Here is a 16,850-nt window from a genome sequence, read left to right on the forward strand (position 1 = left end):
AAGGGCCGAATGGCCTACTCCTGCTCCTATCTTCTATGTATCTATGTATCTATGTAAAGGTACTGATAGCAGCAACTCAGGCCTTAAGTATGTGAGTGCTTTTTTTCCATCTACTAATGGGGTCATGCTGTGTCAGAAGGTTGTGGGTTCAAGTCCCACTCCAGGGACTTGAGCACATAAAGCTAGGCTGACACTCCAATGCAGCATTGAGGGAGTGCTGTACTGTCGGAGGTGCCGTCTTTCAGATGAGACGTTAAACTGAGGCCCCGTCTGCTCTCTCAGGTGGACCTAAAAGATCCCATGGCACTATTTCGTAGAAGAGCTGGGAAATTATCCCCAGTGTCCTGGCCAATATTTATCCCTCAAAAAAAAATGTATCCCTCAATCAACATAAAAAAAAATTATCTGGTCATTATCACATTGCTGTTTATGCTGCTGTGCGCAAATTGGTTGCTGTATTTCCCACATTACAACAGTGACTACACTTCAAAAAGTACTTCATTGGCTGTAAAGCGCTTTGAGATGCCTGGTGGTCATGAAAGGCGCTATATAAATGCAAGTCTTTCTTTTCTTTCATGCAAAGCTCTGTGCTGGGAATGCCACTTGTTAAATTTACTGTAATCTGTTAGTATGTTTCAACAGTCACTCTCAGCCAATCAGTTCAGTGTTTTATAGTAATCTACCTCTTGATGACACTTGAAGGGATAGGGTCTTCATTGAAAAATGTTTAAACTTTTTGTTCTGCTTGCTAAATATGGGAAAGAAAAAGCACATAGTTTTCCCATGTGTTTTCCTGCAACATAAGGAAGAAAAAAATCTAGAAGGTGTGAAATAAAAACAACATTCAAGATACTTTCTGGTGACGAAAAGATCTGTGGGTGATTTTCCATCAGGGAAGCTTGCTTCTGTTCACCTTTTATATATGTTGTCATGACCTTCCCCACCACCCCCCACTCCATGTTCCACAGATTTAGGCCTAGAAGTGCGGGTGGTTTGTGTCACCCGTTAGCGCCATGAAATGGTGAAAAAATGGCGGCTGGTGTTCTTCCGCCAGCTGGTGGCAGGTAACACTGCGGCCGCCATTTTTGGCAGGTCATCAGCGCTGCCGTTACCTGCTATCGGCTAGAGTATTTTAATGAGGTGGAGCGTGAGTTCAATCGGCGTGCAACACCACGTTGACGCCAGCTCATCCGTTTTGGAGTTCACCGCTCGCATTGCCGTCCACGCTAATCCACGCCAGTGCTTGCTGCCGCTAAAAGGTCTTTCAGCAACGCTAATGGCCATGAGGAGTCTGGCAGCACTTATGAGGATGGATGCAGGAACTTCAAACGCCTCCTTTGCCAAAGTTCTTCTTTTAAACTTCATTCTTTGCCCATCATTTTCTGGCAGCTTTCCGGGAGGCCTAAAGTGTTTGTGGGTCAGTAAATCAATGGGTGAACTCCATTGCAACGACTGAAGATGATCGCTGATAAGATCGCTTTTATCTGCATTCATGTCATAAACAAACAAAAAAATCGACAAACATCGGTTGGCAGCTAATAATTTTGGATCACGCACGGCAACTGTTGGGGTCGCTCCTTTCTTCCTCATTCTCCTACACTGCGAGCGGGAGACCGACGTGACCTTTGGCCTCCTTCTGAGATAACGCTGCCAAGAGTGTGTTGCACTAGCCAATCACTGCCACACTGATGATAATGAACAGGCAGGACCAAAATGCCAGTAGTGCCCGCGCTCCCTCGGCCAGTGGCCATTATCAGTGGCTGCCAATGTTACCGGCAGGTTTCCAGCGTTTCCCAATTTCTAGGCCATATTCTTTAGCATGTTCTCTATGTGTCGGAGGCTGTTGAAGACGGTTTTAAAGTTGAGATTCAGCGTACAGCACTGAAAAGAATCTGTTTTTATATTGACTCAATTTAAGAAACATTGATAGCTCATCACAGAGAAATAAAATGCTAGGAATATCGTATTATCAAACCCAACCCCCCACTCTGTGATTCAAATTGTCTCCAAGTTATTTCAATATTAAGTCTTATGTTTGTTTTTGCCTCCTGCAATACTGGAATGAAGTAAACGAGCTATTACCTCAGTTTAAAATAAATAAAGCCCCATTTAGATTTGTGCCTAGCTGATAATTAACTAAACCAGAGGCTACTGGACTGTTATCAACATTATGTCAAAGTATTACAAGAAGCTATTCACAGATTAGACAACTCAATACTCTGAACAGGACGTAGCTTTATGTCTCTCTCTCTCTTAAGTAGTCCCTCAGAACCGAGGATGACTTGCTTCCACATTAAAAATGAGTTTGCAGGTGACTGATGAGTCCAATGCGGGACCTACAGTCTCTGTCACAGGTGGGGCAGACGGTGGTTGAAGGGGCAGGTGGGTGGGGTGCTTGGGTTGATGTGCGCTCCTTGCGCTGTTTGCGCTTGGCTTCCACTTGCTCCCGGCGAAGAGACTCGAGGTGCTCCAGACTTCCCGAATGCTTCTCCTCCACTTTGTGTGGTCTTGGGCCAGGGATTCCCAGGTGTCGGTGGGAATGTTGCACTTTTTCAAGGAGGCTTTGAGGGTGTCCTTGAAGCGTTTCCTCTGCCCACCTGGGGCTCTCTTGCCGTGTCGGAGCTCCGAGTAGAGCGCTTGTTTCGGGAGTCTCGTATCGGGCATGTTGACGATGTGACCTTATGTAATTTGGACACCGGTGTCACTCGTTTACCAATCCAGTTTTTATCCATCCAACTTTTTCCAAACAACTCTTGCAAGATTAGACAGTTTCTTTTAACTTGTAAAAGCCAGCTGGTATCTGCAGTGTTAAAAAAAATACCACACGAAATAAATTTAACAGTCAGATACCAAGACTGCAGGCACATCACTCAACAGCCAATCAGATACCCCATTTACAATTAATAAGTTACACTTTAACTTTTTTGCAATTAAATCTTTATTGCTTTTCAGCAAAGTACAAAGACTGTAAGTATGAGCATCATTCAAACGTAGTAACAGGATATCAACAGTATGCAAGTACTGTATACAGTACTTGAATTCTGTTCAGCAATTCTCTAAACAGTCATCATGGGGGGGTGGGGAGGTAGCATAATACCTTAGCATTTTTCATGTGGCCAAGCTAGGATTGATTGTTCAATTAAAAAAAAACATAAAACACAATTAAAAAAAAATTCATTTCATATCTGTTACATCTCAAATGCAAAGGATTTTTTTGTGAGTTAATTTTGATAAGAATCTGCTGAAACAAATCATTAAAACTGTGACTCAGGCATCGTTGCCCTGTTCTGGGAGAATGCAGGCTTGGCCAGTAGTCACGTAGAATGAATATCTCCTTAAGCAACGATAGCTTACGAGCAAGTAACCCAAGAGTGTAGATATTTACCACATCAAATTGCTGACCAAATGTTTCCTACTGAGAACAAATGTTTTGTGGGCAGCTGTTCTTAACCAATATTTTGGTATTTTTGTTTAGCTGAATCAAATCAGAGGGAGCTAACTGAAAATGCTAGAAATAGATCATAGGTCAGTCAAAGATCTGTAAAGAAGGAAGACAGGTCACTTGGTGGGGTATAAGATCCTTCAGAGAGAAGTGTTTAATCATTGAGATGCTGTGGAGATTTTGGTTTTTTTAATTTCTATTTATTTCTCCAAGCACCTTATGAAGTCTTTATAGAAACATAGAAACATAGAAGATAGGAGCAGGAGTAGGCCATTCGGCCCCTCGAGCCTGTTCCGCCATTTAATGAGATCATGGCTGATTATCCAAATTCAGTACCCGGTCCCTGCTTTCTCCCCATATCCCTTGATCCCTTTAGCCTTAAGAAATATATCTAATGCCTTCTTGAATATATTTAATGGATTGGCCTCAACTGCCTTCTGTGGTAGGGAATTCCACAGGTTCACCACTCTCTGGGTGAAGACATTTCTCCTCATCTCAGTCCTAAATGGCTTACCCCTTATCCTTAGACTGTGATCCCTGGTCCTGGACTCCCCCGCCATCGGGAACATCCTTCCTGCATCTAGTCTGTCTAGTCCTGCTAGAATTTTATACGTTTCAATGAGGTCCCCTCTCATTCTTCTAACCTCTAGTGAATATAAGCCTAATCGACTCAATCTCTCTTCATACGTCATTCCTGCCATCCCAGGTATCAGTCTGGTGAATCTTTGCTGCACTCCCTCCATGGCAAGAACATCCTTCCTCAGATAAGGCGGCCAAAACTGCACACAATACTCAAGGTGTGGTCTCACCAAGGCCCTGTACAAATGCAGCAAGACATCCTTGCTCCTGTACTCGAATCCTCTTGCTATGAAGGCCAACATACCATTTGCCTTCTTAACTGCCTGCTGCACCTGCATGCTTACCTTTATCAGGGGCTAGCTGGAGTGCCCGGCGGTGCCGAGGGTTTTTTGAGGGCATGTTGTTGTTGGAAGAGAGAGAGAGACTGGGGGAGAAGAGAGAGACTGGGGGGGAGAGAGCGACTGGGGGGAAGGGGGGAGAGAGCGACTGGGGGGAAGGGAGAGAGAGAGAGACTGGGGGGGAAAAGAGAGATTGGGGGGGAAAGAGCGACTGGGGGGAAGAGAGAGAGAGAGAGACTGGGGGGGAGAGAGAGAGAGGGAAAGAGAGAGGGGGAGGGAGAGAGAGAGAGAGAGAGACGGGGGAGAAGAGAGAGATGGGGGGGAAGAGAGAGAGAGAGACTGCTGGATTTAGTTCGGGATTAGCCTGGAGAGAGAGGGGGGGAAGGAGCGCCTCAGGCCTGGCCCAATGGACCCCTGCGAAGGAAGGAAGGAAGGAAGAAGGTGAGCTCTCCCTCCCTCTCCCACCCCCTCACTCTTTCCCTCTCTCACCCTCTCTCTCTCCCTCCCCCTGTCTCTCCCTGCTTTACTCTCTCTCCCTCCCTCCCCTCTCCTCTCAATCCTTGCCCCTCTCCTCTCCCTCTCCCGCCCCCTCTCCTCACCCTCCCTCCCCCTCTCCTCCCCCTCCCTCCCCCTCTCCTCTCCCTCCCTCTCCTCTCTCTCTCTCCCCCTCCCTCCCCCTCTCCTCTCCCTCCCCCTCTCTATCCCTCCCCCTCTCCCTCCCTCCCCTCCCTCCCCCTCTCTCTCCCCCTCTCTCTCCCTCCCCGCTCTCCCTCCCTCCCCCTCTTGTCTCCCTCCCTCCTCTCCCTCCCTCCCTCTTCTCCTCTCCCTCCTTCCCTCCCTCCCTCCTCTCCCTCCCTCCTCTCTCCTCCCCCTCCCTCCCCCTCTCCTCTCCCTCCCTCCCCCTCCCTCCCCCTCTCCTCTCCCTCCCTCTCCTCTCTCTCTCTCCCCCTCCCTCCCCCTCTCCTCTCCCTCCCCCTCTCTATCCCTCCCCCTCTCCCTCCCTCCCCCTCCCTCCCCCTCTCTCTCCCCCTCTCTCTCCCTCCCCGCTCTCCCTCCCTCCCCCTCTTGTCTCCCTCCCTCCTCTCCCTCCCTCTTCTCCTCTCCCTCCTTCCCTCCCTCCCTCCTCTCCCTCCCTCCTCTCTCCTCCCCCTCCCTCCCCCTCTCCTCTCCCTCCCTCCCCCTCCCTCCCCCTCTCCTCTCCCTCCCTCCCCTCTCCTCTCCCTCCCCTCTCCCTCCCTCCCCTCTCCTCACCCTCCCTCCCCCTCTCCCTCCCTCCCCCCTCCTCACCCTCCCTCCCTCTCTCCTCTCCCTTCCTCACCCTCTCCTCTCCTCTCCCTCCCCCTCTCCTCTCCCTCCCCCTCCCCCTGTCCTCGCCCTCCCCCTGTCCTCTCCCTCCCCTGTCTCTCCCTGATTTCCTCTCTCTCCCTCCCTCCCCCTCTCTCTCTCTCTCCCTCCCCCTCTCTCTCTCTCCCTCCCTCCCCCTCTCTCTCTCCCTTTCCTCCGAGCCCGGATGCGGTGAGACGAAGCCCCCATGTGCGGATCAGCGCTTCAGGGCCGGCCGGTGCGCGGCCGAGCGCGGGAGGCCCGGCCCGACTCTCAGGTCCTGCTCCGGGCCGCCACCGACGTTCACGCACTCGCTGTCTCCCCGCCCCGCCACCCTTTACCAAGGTGGCGGCGATGGCTACACTTGGCTCAGTCCCGCCGCGCCAGCCTTTACCAAGATGGCAGCGATTGCGGGCCGCTGGTTTGGAATCGGGCCCAGCGGGACGGGCGGTGCCTAGCTCGGGTGTGGCTGGTGAGGAGAGGCCGAGGCTTCTAGGCCTGAGGCCTGCAGGCAGCTCATCCACCGCCGAGGGGAGGAAAGCCCGAGTCCCCTTTGCAAAAGGATTTTTTTGTTTGTTTTAAAACCAACTTTTTTTTTGCTGGAAATCTATATTTCAAAATAAACACACAGAAAGTGGGAAAAATAAATCAATAGTTAGGAATCAAGATGTCGGCCACTCACCTTAGCTCAGAAGGATTAGGCCCGCCCACACACGCAATGAAACGCCCCCCGTGACGCACTGATTAGTCAACCATCAGGTCACTCAATTGTAGGATTGGTCAACCATCACGTCACTCAACGCTATCCCCTGTAGGATGGCCCGCCCACACACAAAATGAACCCTCCCCGTGATGCACCGATTGGTCAACCATCACATCACTCAACGCTATCCTCTTTACGATTGGTGAACCATCACGTCAGTCAATGCTATCCCCTGTACGATTGGTCAACCATCACGTCACTCAACGCTAATGAGCGGAATTTTGCCGTTTTTTGAACCTTTTTTGTATACTGTCCGAACAATTTTTGTCTGACCAAAAAGTAAATATGCCTATTAGACTCCCCTAATGATAAGCTTTCTTTTGTTATAACATATGTGTAGGTACGCTCTATAACTTTTGATTGTATAGCCAGACAGACAGACAAACAGACAGACAGACAAACAGACAAACTCTTTTATATATATATAGATACACCAGTGGAGTGAAAAGGACCAGTAGAATGTGGAATTCGCTCTTAGAGAGATTTCAACCTTGAGTTTCAGTTGACCTAAAATTATGTAGGAGGGGTTAAATCACTATGTTGTATTGTATTTGACTTTATTACATTTTACAGCACAGAATAAGGTCATTAAGCCTATAAATGTCTCTTTGCAAGATTAATCCAAAAGAGTTCAGCTTCATGTGTCCAGGGTACTTGTGAAGGTGTCTCCATTGAGAATGTTGAATTGACAAACAGCTTTTCAGTGCAGAATACCTGTGACAATGAAATAACGGTAAGAGATATAATAGAGTTGGTTCCAAAAGAGGGAGGGGGAAAAGAACAGCTAGATGTCATGGTGAATATTGAAACCAATGGTAAAGGAAGAAATGGATCTGAAATCCTGCAAAGGGAGTTTCAAGCATTAGGAGACAGATTAAAGAGCAGCACCTCAAGGATAGTAATCTCAGAAATACACCTAGTGCCATGCACTAATCAGTATAGGAATACTAAGACAAGGCAATGATTCAGATTCCTGGGACATTGCCACCAGTTCTAGGACAGGAGTGCCTGTACAGGTTGGATGGGCTTCACTTGAACAGGGCTGGGACCAATGTACTCATTGAGAGTGTAGCTAGTACTATGGGGAAGAGTTTAAACTAATATGGCAAGAGGGAAATGAACCCAAGAGAAGAAAACAGAGCCAAAAGCAAAAGGGGCAGTGGGTGTATGGCAGATAAAAGGGGAAAACAGAAAAATAGTAAAGAACCGATCAGAAGGATGAAGGATTAAAAGGAGTAAGATTGTCAAACAGATGGAGGCAGTTTTGAGTTGCACGTATGTAAATGCACAAAATATTTTGAATAAAATTGATGAGCTTTATGGCCCAAATTGGTACGGGGGAAAGTATGATATAACAGTATTAACAGAGATATGGCTAGGACCCAGGAGCTAAACATTCCTGGTTATAAAATATTCAGGAGGGATAGAGTAGAATAAAAGAGCTGGGCTCGGAGTATTAATCGGAGATTCCATTCTACACAAAAGCATAAAGATGTGATAGGAGATGGTGAAAAAGCGGAACCAGTTTAGTGGGAATTAAGGAACAAGGAGCAAGTGTTTCCTCTATTGGGAGTTTGCCATAGATTGCAAAAAATGGCAAGGAGAAAGTGGAAGAGATATAGAGACAAATTAGTAAAAAAAAAATGCAGAAATAATTGGGTCAGAACAAGGGGGAACTTTCATTAACCAAATCTAGACTGGGGCACAAATAATGTAAATAACAAAGTAGGGAAGGGGTTTCCCCAGTGTGTACAGGACTGCTTTCACAATCAGTATATTTTTAGTCCAACAAGAAAGGAAACAGTGCTGGATCTAGTTCTAGGAAATTAAGTGGGGCAAGTAGGTAATGTAGGGGCAACAATCTAAGAAACTGCGACCATAATGTAATTCATTTTTTTTTTTAATTGGAAGGGTGTGGATGAACTAGGTGTTCAAATATTTAATTCTCTACCAGTCTAAAAGTGTGGGTAGATAAAGCCATAAAAAAGGCATCTTTGGGTTTTATAAATAGGGGCAGAGAGTACAAGTGTAAAGGAGTAACGATAAATTTATACAAAACATTGGTTAGACCACAGACATAGGACTGTGTGCAGTTTTTGGGGCACCCAGTTAGAGAAAGGCCATTACACCCACAGAGAATGTACAGTATCGGTTAACTTGGATGGTGCCGGGGATGAGAAGCTATAGCTATGAGGAGAGACAAGATGCTGGGACTATTTCCACTGGAACAGAAAAGGCTAAGAGTTGATTTAATAGAGGTTTGAAAAATTAAGAGGGGTTTTGATAGAGTGATTAGGGAAAGACTATTTCCACTGGTTGGGAGCCAGTGACAAGGAGTCATCTATTTAAAATTGTCACTAAAAGTGTGAGAAGTGAGGTCAGGAGAAATTCCTTGATGCAGATGGTTGTTGGAACATGGAATGCTCTAATACAGGGGATGGTTGAGGCAGAGACCATTGCAACTTTTAAGTTGGATGAATATTTAAAGCAGAGAAAGCTACAGGGAGAAAGTGGGGCACTGGAATTAGTTTTGGATTGATCTTGCAAAGAGACATTTATAGGCTGAATGACCTTATTCTGTGCTGTCAACTTCTATGGTTCTATGATATTCATGTAGACCCAAAAGTAGCTCCTGTCAGCCAGTGCTCAGTTGGTAGCACTCTTGCCTCTGAGTCAGAAGATTGTGGGTTTAAGTCCCACTCCAGGAACTTGAGCACAAAAACCTAGGCTGACACTCCAGTGCAGTGCTGAGGGAGTGCTGCACTGTCAGAGATGCCCTCTTTCAGATGAACCGAGGCTCCGTCTGCTCTCTCAGGTGGGCGTAAAAGATCCCATGGCACTATTTTGAAGAAGAGTAGGGGAGTTATCCTTAGTGTCCTGGCCAATATTTATCCCTCAATCAACATAACAAAAACAGATTATCTGGTCATTATCACATTGCTGTTTGTGGGAGCTTGTTGTATGTATCTTGGCTGCCGCATTTCCCACATTACAACAGTGACTCCACTTCAAAAGTACTTCATTGGCTGTAAAACACTTTGAGATGTCCAGTGGTCATGAAAGGCACTATAGAAATGCAATTCTTTCTTTCTTTTTCATGTGACGTGTTGCTCTGCTCACCCCCTATGCTATGTGCATCAATGCACTATAGTTCCTTGTGCACTACTTTGAAATGATGGCTCATCACTGAAACTCCCCCTCCCTGCCCCGCAGCAACAGCTGATCTGGCAGTAGGGTTGTAGGGAAAATTAGGGAATGAACAACACCGCTAAAAGTGGGAGGTGTGTATCTGACTGCTGCATTCCTGAGAAAGTCAAAGCACGGCATGGGCTGTCAGATTCTCTAACATTCGCACAACCCCACAAGTCGATTTTCAGACATCAGTGCTTTTCATAGAAACATAGAAACATAGAAGATAGGAGCAGGAGTAGGCCATTCGGCCCTTCGAGCCTGCTCCGCCATTCAACGAGATCATGGCTGATCATCCAAACCCTAGCACCCGGTCCCTACACCGACAGCCATCCCACCCAAGCCCTATCCCCGTAACCCCACGTATTTAATCCCCCCTAACACTAAGGGCCAATTTTTATCATGGCCAATCAACCTAACCCACACATCATTAATGATACATACACGCACACAGAAACACACACACACGCACGCATAGACACACACGTGCACATACACACACATAGACTTCGACCTGAACCGTTAACTCTGTATCTCTCTTCACAGATGCTGCCTGACCTGCTGAGCATTTCCAGCATTTTCTGTTTTTAAGACTTAGTGCTGACCTGATCGAGGTCTTTAAAATTATAAATAAGTTGGACAGGATAGATGCGGAGAGAATGTTTCCACTTGTGGGAGAATCCAAAACTAGGGGTCATAAATACAAGATAGTTACTAATAATTCCAGTAAGGAAATAAGGAGCAATTTCTGTACTCAGAGTGGCTAGAATGTGGAATTCGGTACCACACGAAGTGGTTGAGGCAGATTGCTTAGATGCTTTCAAAAGGAAACTGGACGAGTGTATGAGAGAAAAGGGAATAGAAAGATATGCTGAAAGGCTGAGATGAGGCAGATGGACTGGGAGGAGAATGGTGTGGAATATAAACACCAGCATAGCCTGGTTGGGCCAAATGGCCTGCCTCTGTGTTGTATATTCTATGTAATAAATTATTATAATAAGCAAAAAAAAATCTAACTTTCCAACAAAGGATTGAAAAGTGATAACTTTCCCACATTACAAAAAGTACTTCATTGGCTGTAAAGCGCTTTGAGACGTCTGGTGGTCATGAAAGGCGCCATTGAAATGCAAGTCTTTTTTTCTCTTTTGTATTTGATAGTATTTGCCCACTGAAGGTCATTTGGGAGGCGGGGGGTGGCATTTTAACTGCCAGCAGGTATATGGCAGGAAACCACTAGTTTCAATGGCCCAGAAATTCAGGTCTCCACGGGTGAGTATGCACGGGGTACTCAACCGTAGGCCCAACGGAAGTGCCGGTGTCGTGCATGCACTGCGCATGCGCGGGAAACCGGAACTTCCGTTCCCTTAAAGGAAGGGGTTCAGAGGTGGAACGCGTGCGCCGGAGAGTCAGTGCGTGCACATGGAACTTACGTTTTTTTTCCAGGTTTCTCCGGGAGGGTAAGTCTCCAGGAATTACACATGTAAAAAGCAGGCACAAGGCCTGTTTTTAACAAGGTAAGTGGTGAATTAATTAAAATTAAAACATTTTTTCCACAGGTTTATTATTTTTAAATACTTTAAAGAAAGGTAAGTTTATTTTTAGCCCCGTTAGAAAATGTAATTAATGTTTTCAAAAATTTAAATTATTGTTTAAAATAGTTATTTTTTGTAATTTATAGTTACTTTAAAAATGTGATTTAAAAAAAAATGTATTTGAAGTTTTAGTGATGTTTTGGGGCTTATAGTATTTATAGTTTTGACAGCTCTTCCTGTCAATTTTATGAATGGGCATTCCCTGCTACCATTGGCTCTCCATGGCCCATGTGATCCCAGGGGACGCATCGAACTAACTGCGCCCCTGGGATACGCAAGCACTGCGCGCCGGCAGTTGGAGCAGGCCCAGGATCGGAATCCCACGCGGGCCCACAGCTCAACGGTCGGCGCGCTAGGTAAGTGCAGGTCAGAGGCTTGTACCCGCGGGAAGCCTCCGACCCGAATTTCTGGGCCAATGAGATTTCTGCCCACCCATTGGCAGAATGAGGCCATAGTGATTTTAAATGCTGGGTCTCCTTAATATGCCGCCTGCCTGGACAGGAAGCTGCTACTGGCCTGCGGAAATGCAGGCCCCACAACAAATCCTTCCCTGCTTCTCTCCCCATCAGACCGTCCGACTCCCCCGCCCCTCCCTCCTCCCAACCCCGTACTTTACTGCCAGAAACCATTCCTTCGGGTCCCCGAAGGGTGGCCTCCGATCGCCCAAAGCCCCGCTCTTGCCCGTCGGTCGGTCAGCCAGGTCGTGTTTCCCGCTGGGATTGGTCAGGAGACCTACGCCAATCATAGCGATGAGGTCCAGGAGTTTAAATCAGGGTCTTTATTTTTAAAAACATTATTCCCATTATTAGAAATCTAAGAGTGCTTTAAAATGAGACAAAGTTAAAACCTGGTAAATTGTGGTGGGTCCGTAGGCAATTCACAAAATGGTTGTGCAATACAGAAAACCCCTGATATTCTAAAATATGTCTTGTAGATAGTTCTGAATGACGCACAGCAGATCTATACAATCTATATACAGTACTTTACCGTCTATCGGCCGAGTACTGTTTAAGCTTGGCACCCACTATACTTTCCCACAAGAGCAGCTTCAAATTTGAAAATTAGTTACTTTTGTGTCTATCACTTCAACAGATTTGATTTGTGTGGGAAGATGTTATGTTTAGTTTTGATAAAACACACAAACCCCAAAGAATGTAGCAAGGAGTTTTCACGGACCTCAATAAAAGCAAATGCAAATAAAAGAGAAAGTGCTTTGTAGACGTCAATTCACCAAGTACTTCAGCATTCATGGTCTGAGCATGGGTTCTCCCTTTCTGTTCTGTGGCATGTAAATTAGATTCATCTGATACTGGCCCACCCCTCCCCCACATCCACTTATCCCTGACTTTGATTTTTGAAACTGGGGCTGGTCAAGAACTGCATCAGGTTACCTAGGCAACAGCTCCAACGTTACGGAAGAGAGATAAAAATATCTTTAGTTACAGCACTGGGGCCTATTGCATTATTAATAATAAGACTTGGATCTAGTTACACAAGTAATTCTCAGCACAAGACTGACACAAATAAAATACAGAGCAATTCTTCATAACCTGGAGCCTGGATGAAATATAACTGTAGATTAAGTGTCATCTACGATAAAAATGAGCAGCTATAGCTTCTCCAAAGCAGCCTTGTCTCGTGGTGAAGATCCATAATCTGAGAAGATGTGAAGCATCAGCTTTCAAAGATGTTGATTTGCCTGTCTCAGTGGGATGTTATTTCATCTCCAGTTGCCATGGTTATTTTCTTCTAACAAAGGATGACATCAAAGTTAAGCTTCGATGTCGGAATAACCAAATGACAAGCTTAATTAATAAAAATATGACAAGACAAGTCGAACTAGACTGAAAGAGAAATTGTGGAACTCACTTATTGTGGTATTACTTGAGGATCCTGCAATTAGGCTTTTATAGTCCTTGATTTATAGCGTCGTCTAAAATTATTTATAATCTGCGCTTCTAATACCCACATTTCCTCATGAGTTATACTTTTGCTTTAAGTCTATCTCTTCCTTTCTTAATTAATGTTTTATTCTTTCTTTTGGATCAGCTCCAGTTGACAAAACATCAAAAGTGACTAGTTTTCTCTCTGACTGCTTCACTCGCTTTTACCTGTGCTTTTGTTCTGTGCTGACAATTAATATCCCTCATCAAGATGCATCATGAAGATCACCAGTAGAGGGAAGACAACAGTCTCCAGAAGCTAACCAGCACCAGCCCCATCGATAATTTACCAACCAGACTTAAGCCTGAATTAGGGGATCCACATGGACAATCCCAAAAGATGGTTGTTCGGCACAGGCCACACAAAAGAGATTTTTATCAGTCTTTCATTGGCCAGTTTCTTACATTGGAGCCATAACTGACAGACTAGAACAATAACAAAAGCTAATTGTAACAATCTATGTTACTACAACCCCATTATAACAGACATTCTGTCCCGGCTTAACTGAAGCTGCATTAGGACAAGAGAGGTCCTGAAACTTCAATAACATGAACTTATGAAAAAGAAAAGAAAGACTTGCATTTATTTAGCACCTTTCACAAGCTCAGGATGTCCCAAAGTGCTTTACAGCCAATGATGTACTTGAAGTGTAGTCACTGTTGTAAAGTAGGAAACTCGGTAGCTAATTTGCACACAGCAAGGTCCCAGAAACAGCAATGAGATGATGCCCAGGTAATCTGTTTTTTGGGTATTTGTTGAGGGATAACTATTGGCCAGGACACCAAACACTTCTGCTCTTCTACGAACTAGTGCAATGGGATCCTTTACGTCCACCTGAGAGGGTAGACGGGGCCTCGATTTAACACCTCATCCGAAAGACGGCATCTCCGACAGTGCAGCACTGTCTTCTTATACAGGTGATAAAGAGAGCTATTTTTCAACCCCTCCTCCATGTATGTAATAATGAGGTTTTTGCACTTATATGTGTAGCTTTGTGAGTTTCATCGACTTCTTAGACTTCTCAAATAATAACTGTGCCATCTTATCTATAGGTAGCATTAAAAGTACCAACAAATATGAAAGGCTCACTTTACGTGTGACATTATGCACGCTAGAAGTTACAGCTCCTTCAGCTGCTTTATTGTTCACCATCATTAACTAGTTCACTGTGCTTAACCAATTAGAAAACTGCTTCAATCTCTTATTTAAGCTGTCTCTCACTAGTCCTGACAAGAAAGCCCAGGATGGACGCGGCCCAGGGTTGGGGGTGGGGGGGGCACTGGCTGCCTGGCTCTCTTCCATGGTCTTGTCCATGCCCAGGTTGCCCTGGAGAAGGAGCACGCGGTGTCCGCTGGTACGCTTGAGGCTTTCAGCGACCGGTGGGCACCTCAAGGACTGGAGTGTTTTGTGGACACCAGGGCCTAGAAATTCAGTGGGCTGCGCCACCAGTTTGCGCCCAAAGCGGGCACTCAGTGGCTTTAGCGCCACTGGCCACACCTCCCGCGATATTTAGCGGGGCGCTAATGGCGGCGTTAGCCTGTAGCGCTGCGCCGCCACCGATGACGTCATCGGTGTGCGCAGCGCCCCGCTCCCGCCCCGATGACCATATTTGGTCACGTCCGCCTCTTTAACGCCGGTCGCAAATCGCGACCGGTTCACAGGGCCTACCTGTGGCGGTAGTGGCGCTAGTTAAGGTGGAGGTGCGGGGCGGCCGCTTTTTCGGCGGCCGCCTGCCAGCACCTCCGTCCCCGGCCTCCTAAACCCCCCCCCCCCCCCGCGGCATTGCCGGCTGTTTCCCGAGAGCCCGGCACTTCTCCTTGGTGCCGGGCTCATTTGCCGGCACTCGCGAGCGGGGATCGCGCTGTTGCAGGCACCTCCCCCTTAACAGTGGGAGGAAGGCCTGCAGTACCGCAGCGTGCCGTGCCGCAGCGTGTGACGCTGCGGCCCTTAGCGCGCCGATATTCAGGGTGAGCGCCCCAAGCGGGGTGCGGGGAGCCTCGAGTAGCGGCCCGCTTCCGTTTGGGGCGCAGAAACTGAATATCGGGATGGCGCAAGTGGCTCCGCTCGCAGCGGTAATTCCGGCGCCCAGGCGAGCTTGGCGCCCCAAACGGCGCCCAACTGAATTTTTAGCCCCAGGAATAATATTATAATTTAGTTTATAAGTTTCCCTTTGTTTTGTTCAAAGTTATTAAAGAAAAAGAAAATACAAAAACAGCCACAAAACGTTACTAGCAGAAAGTCAAGCCCACATTTCCACTATGCAAGGTCATTGCTGTTTCTGGCTGTCAGCTGTATAGAGGGAGCCCAGTAAGCCACGAGACAACGACTTTCTTGATAGTCGGCATCTGGTCATTTAAAGCCAATGTCATGTCTATGGCAAGAGGGTAGTGTGCAAGAACTTGGTGTCCTCAATGACATTTTTGAGACGAGAATTGTTGAGGGGCAGGAAGGAATATGTGGGGACGATGACATCAGGTCGATGACCTGTTCTGATGAACAACCTGAAACGTTTTTCTCTCCACAGATGCTGCCTGACCTGCTAAGTGTTTTCAAGCATTTTCTGTTTTTATTTGAGGACAATGTTCATCACTTCAAAATTGAGCTGAAGCTGGATTATTACTGAGATATAAATAAGGGAGTCGGCATCAAGTTGAACAACCTCAGCAATTGAAACTGTAGAAACAAATGACTCGATTTCACGTGGCTCCATTAGTGGCGTGCAACCTTTCTGGAGGAGAGCCTGGGTCGTCAAATTGGACTTACAGGTCAATGTGCCAGACTTGCTGCAGAGAAAAATGCTGGAATTTCAGATGCCGTGTAAACCTCATTCAAATGTTATTAAATATGTTCCATCCTGGATCTTGCAACTTTCTCACCACTTTCTTGCTAACACTTCTGCCCACTCGTGAAATGAGTGCGGCGGTTTGTGGGTAGTCTGGCCTGTAGGAGTAGGCTTCTTAAAGGCAAGTAAGTAAGAAAAGAAAGACTTGCATTTCAATAGCGCCTTTCACGACCACCGGACATCTCAAAGCACTTTACAGCCAATGAAGTACTTTTTGTAATGTGGGAAAGTTATCACTTTTCAATCTTTTGTTGGAAAGTTAGATTTTTTTTTGCTTATTATAATAATTTATTACATAGAATATACAACACAGAGGCAGGCCATTCAGCCCAACCAGGCTATGCTGGTGTTTATATTCCACACCATTCTCCTCCCAGTCCATCTGCCTCATCTCAGCCTTCCAGAGTATCTTTCTATTCCCTTTTCTCTCATACACTCGTCCAGTTTCCTTTTGAAAGCATCTAAACAATCTGCCTCAACCACTTCATGTGGTACCGAATTCCACATTCTAGCCACTCTGAGTACAGAAATTGCTCCTTATTTCCTTATTGGATTTATTAGTAACTATCTTGTATTTATGACCCCTAGTTTTGGATTCTCCCACAAGTGGAAACATTCTCTCCGCATCTATCCTGTCCAACCCATTCATAGTTTTAAAGACCTCGATCAGGTCAGCACTAAGTCTTAAAAAAACAGAAAATGCTGGAAATGCTCAGCAGGTCAGGCAGCATCTGTGGAGAGAGATACAGAATTAACGGTTCAGGTCGAAGTCTATGTGTGTGTATGTACACGTGTGTGTCTATGTGTGTGTGTTTGTGTGTTTGTGTGTGTATGTATC

Source organism: Somniosus microcephalus, chromosome 9 (genome assembly GCF_052327205.1).
Source record: "Somniosus microcephalus isolate GS21.2 chromosome 9, FLI_Smic_1.0, whole genome shotgun sequence".
In the NCBI taxonomy this organism is placed as follows: Eukaryota; Metazoa; Chordata; class Chondrichthyes; order Squaliformes; family Somniosidae; genus Somniosus; species Somniosus microcephalus.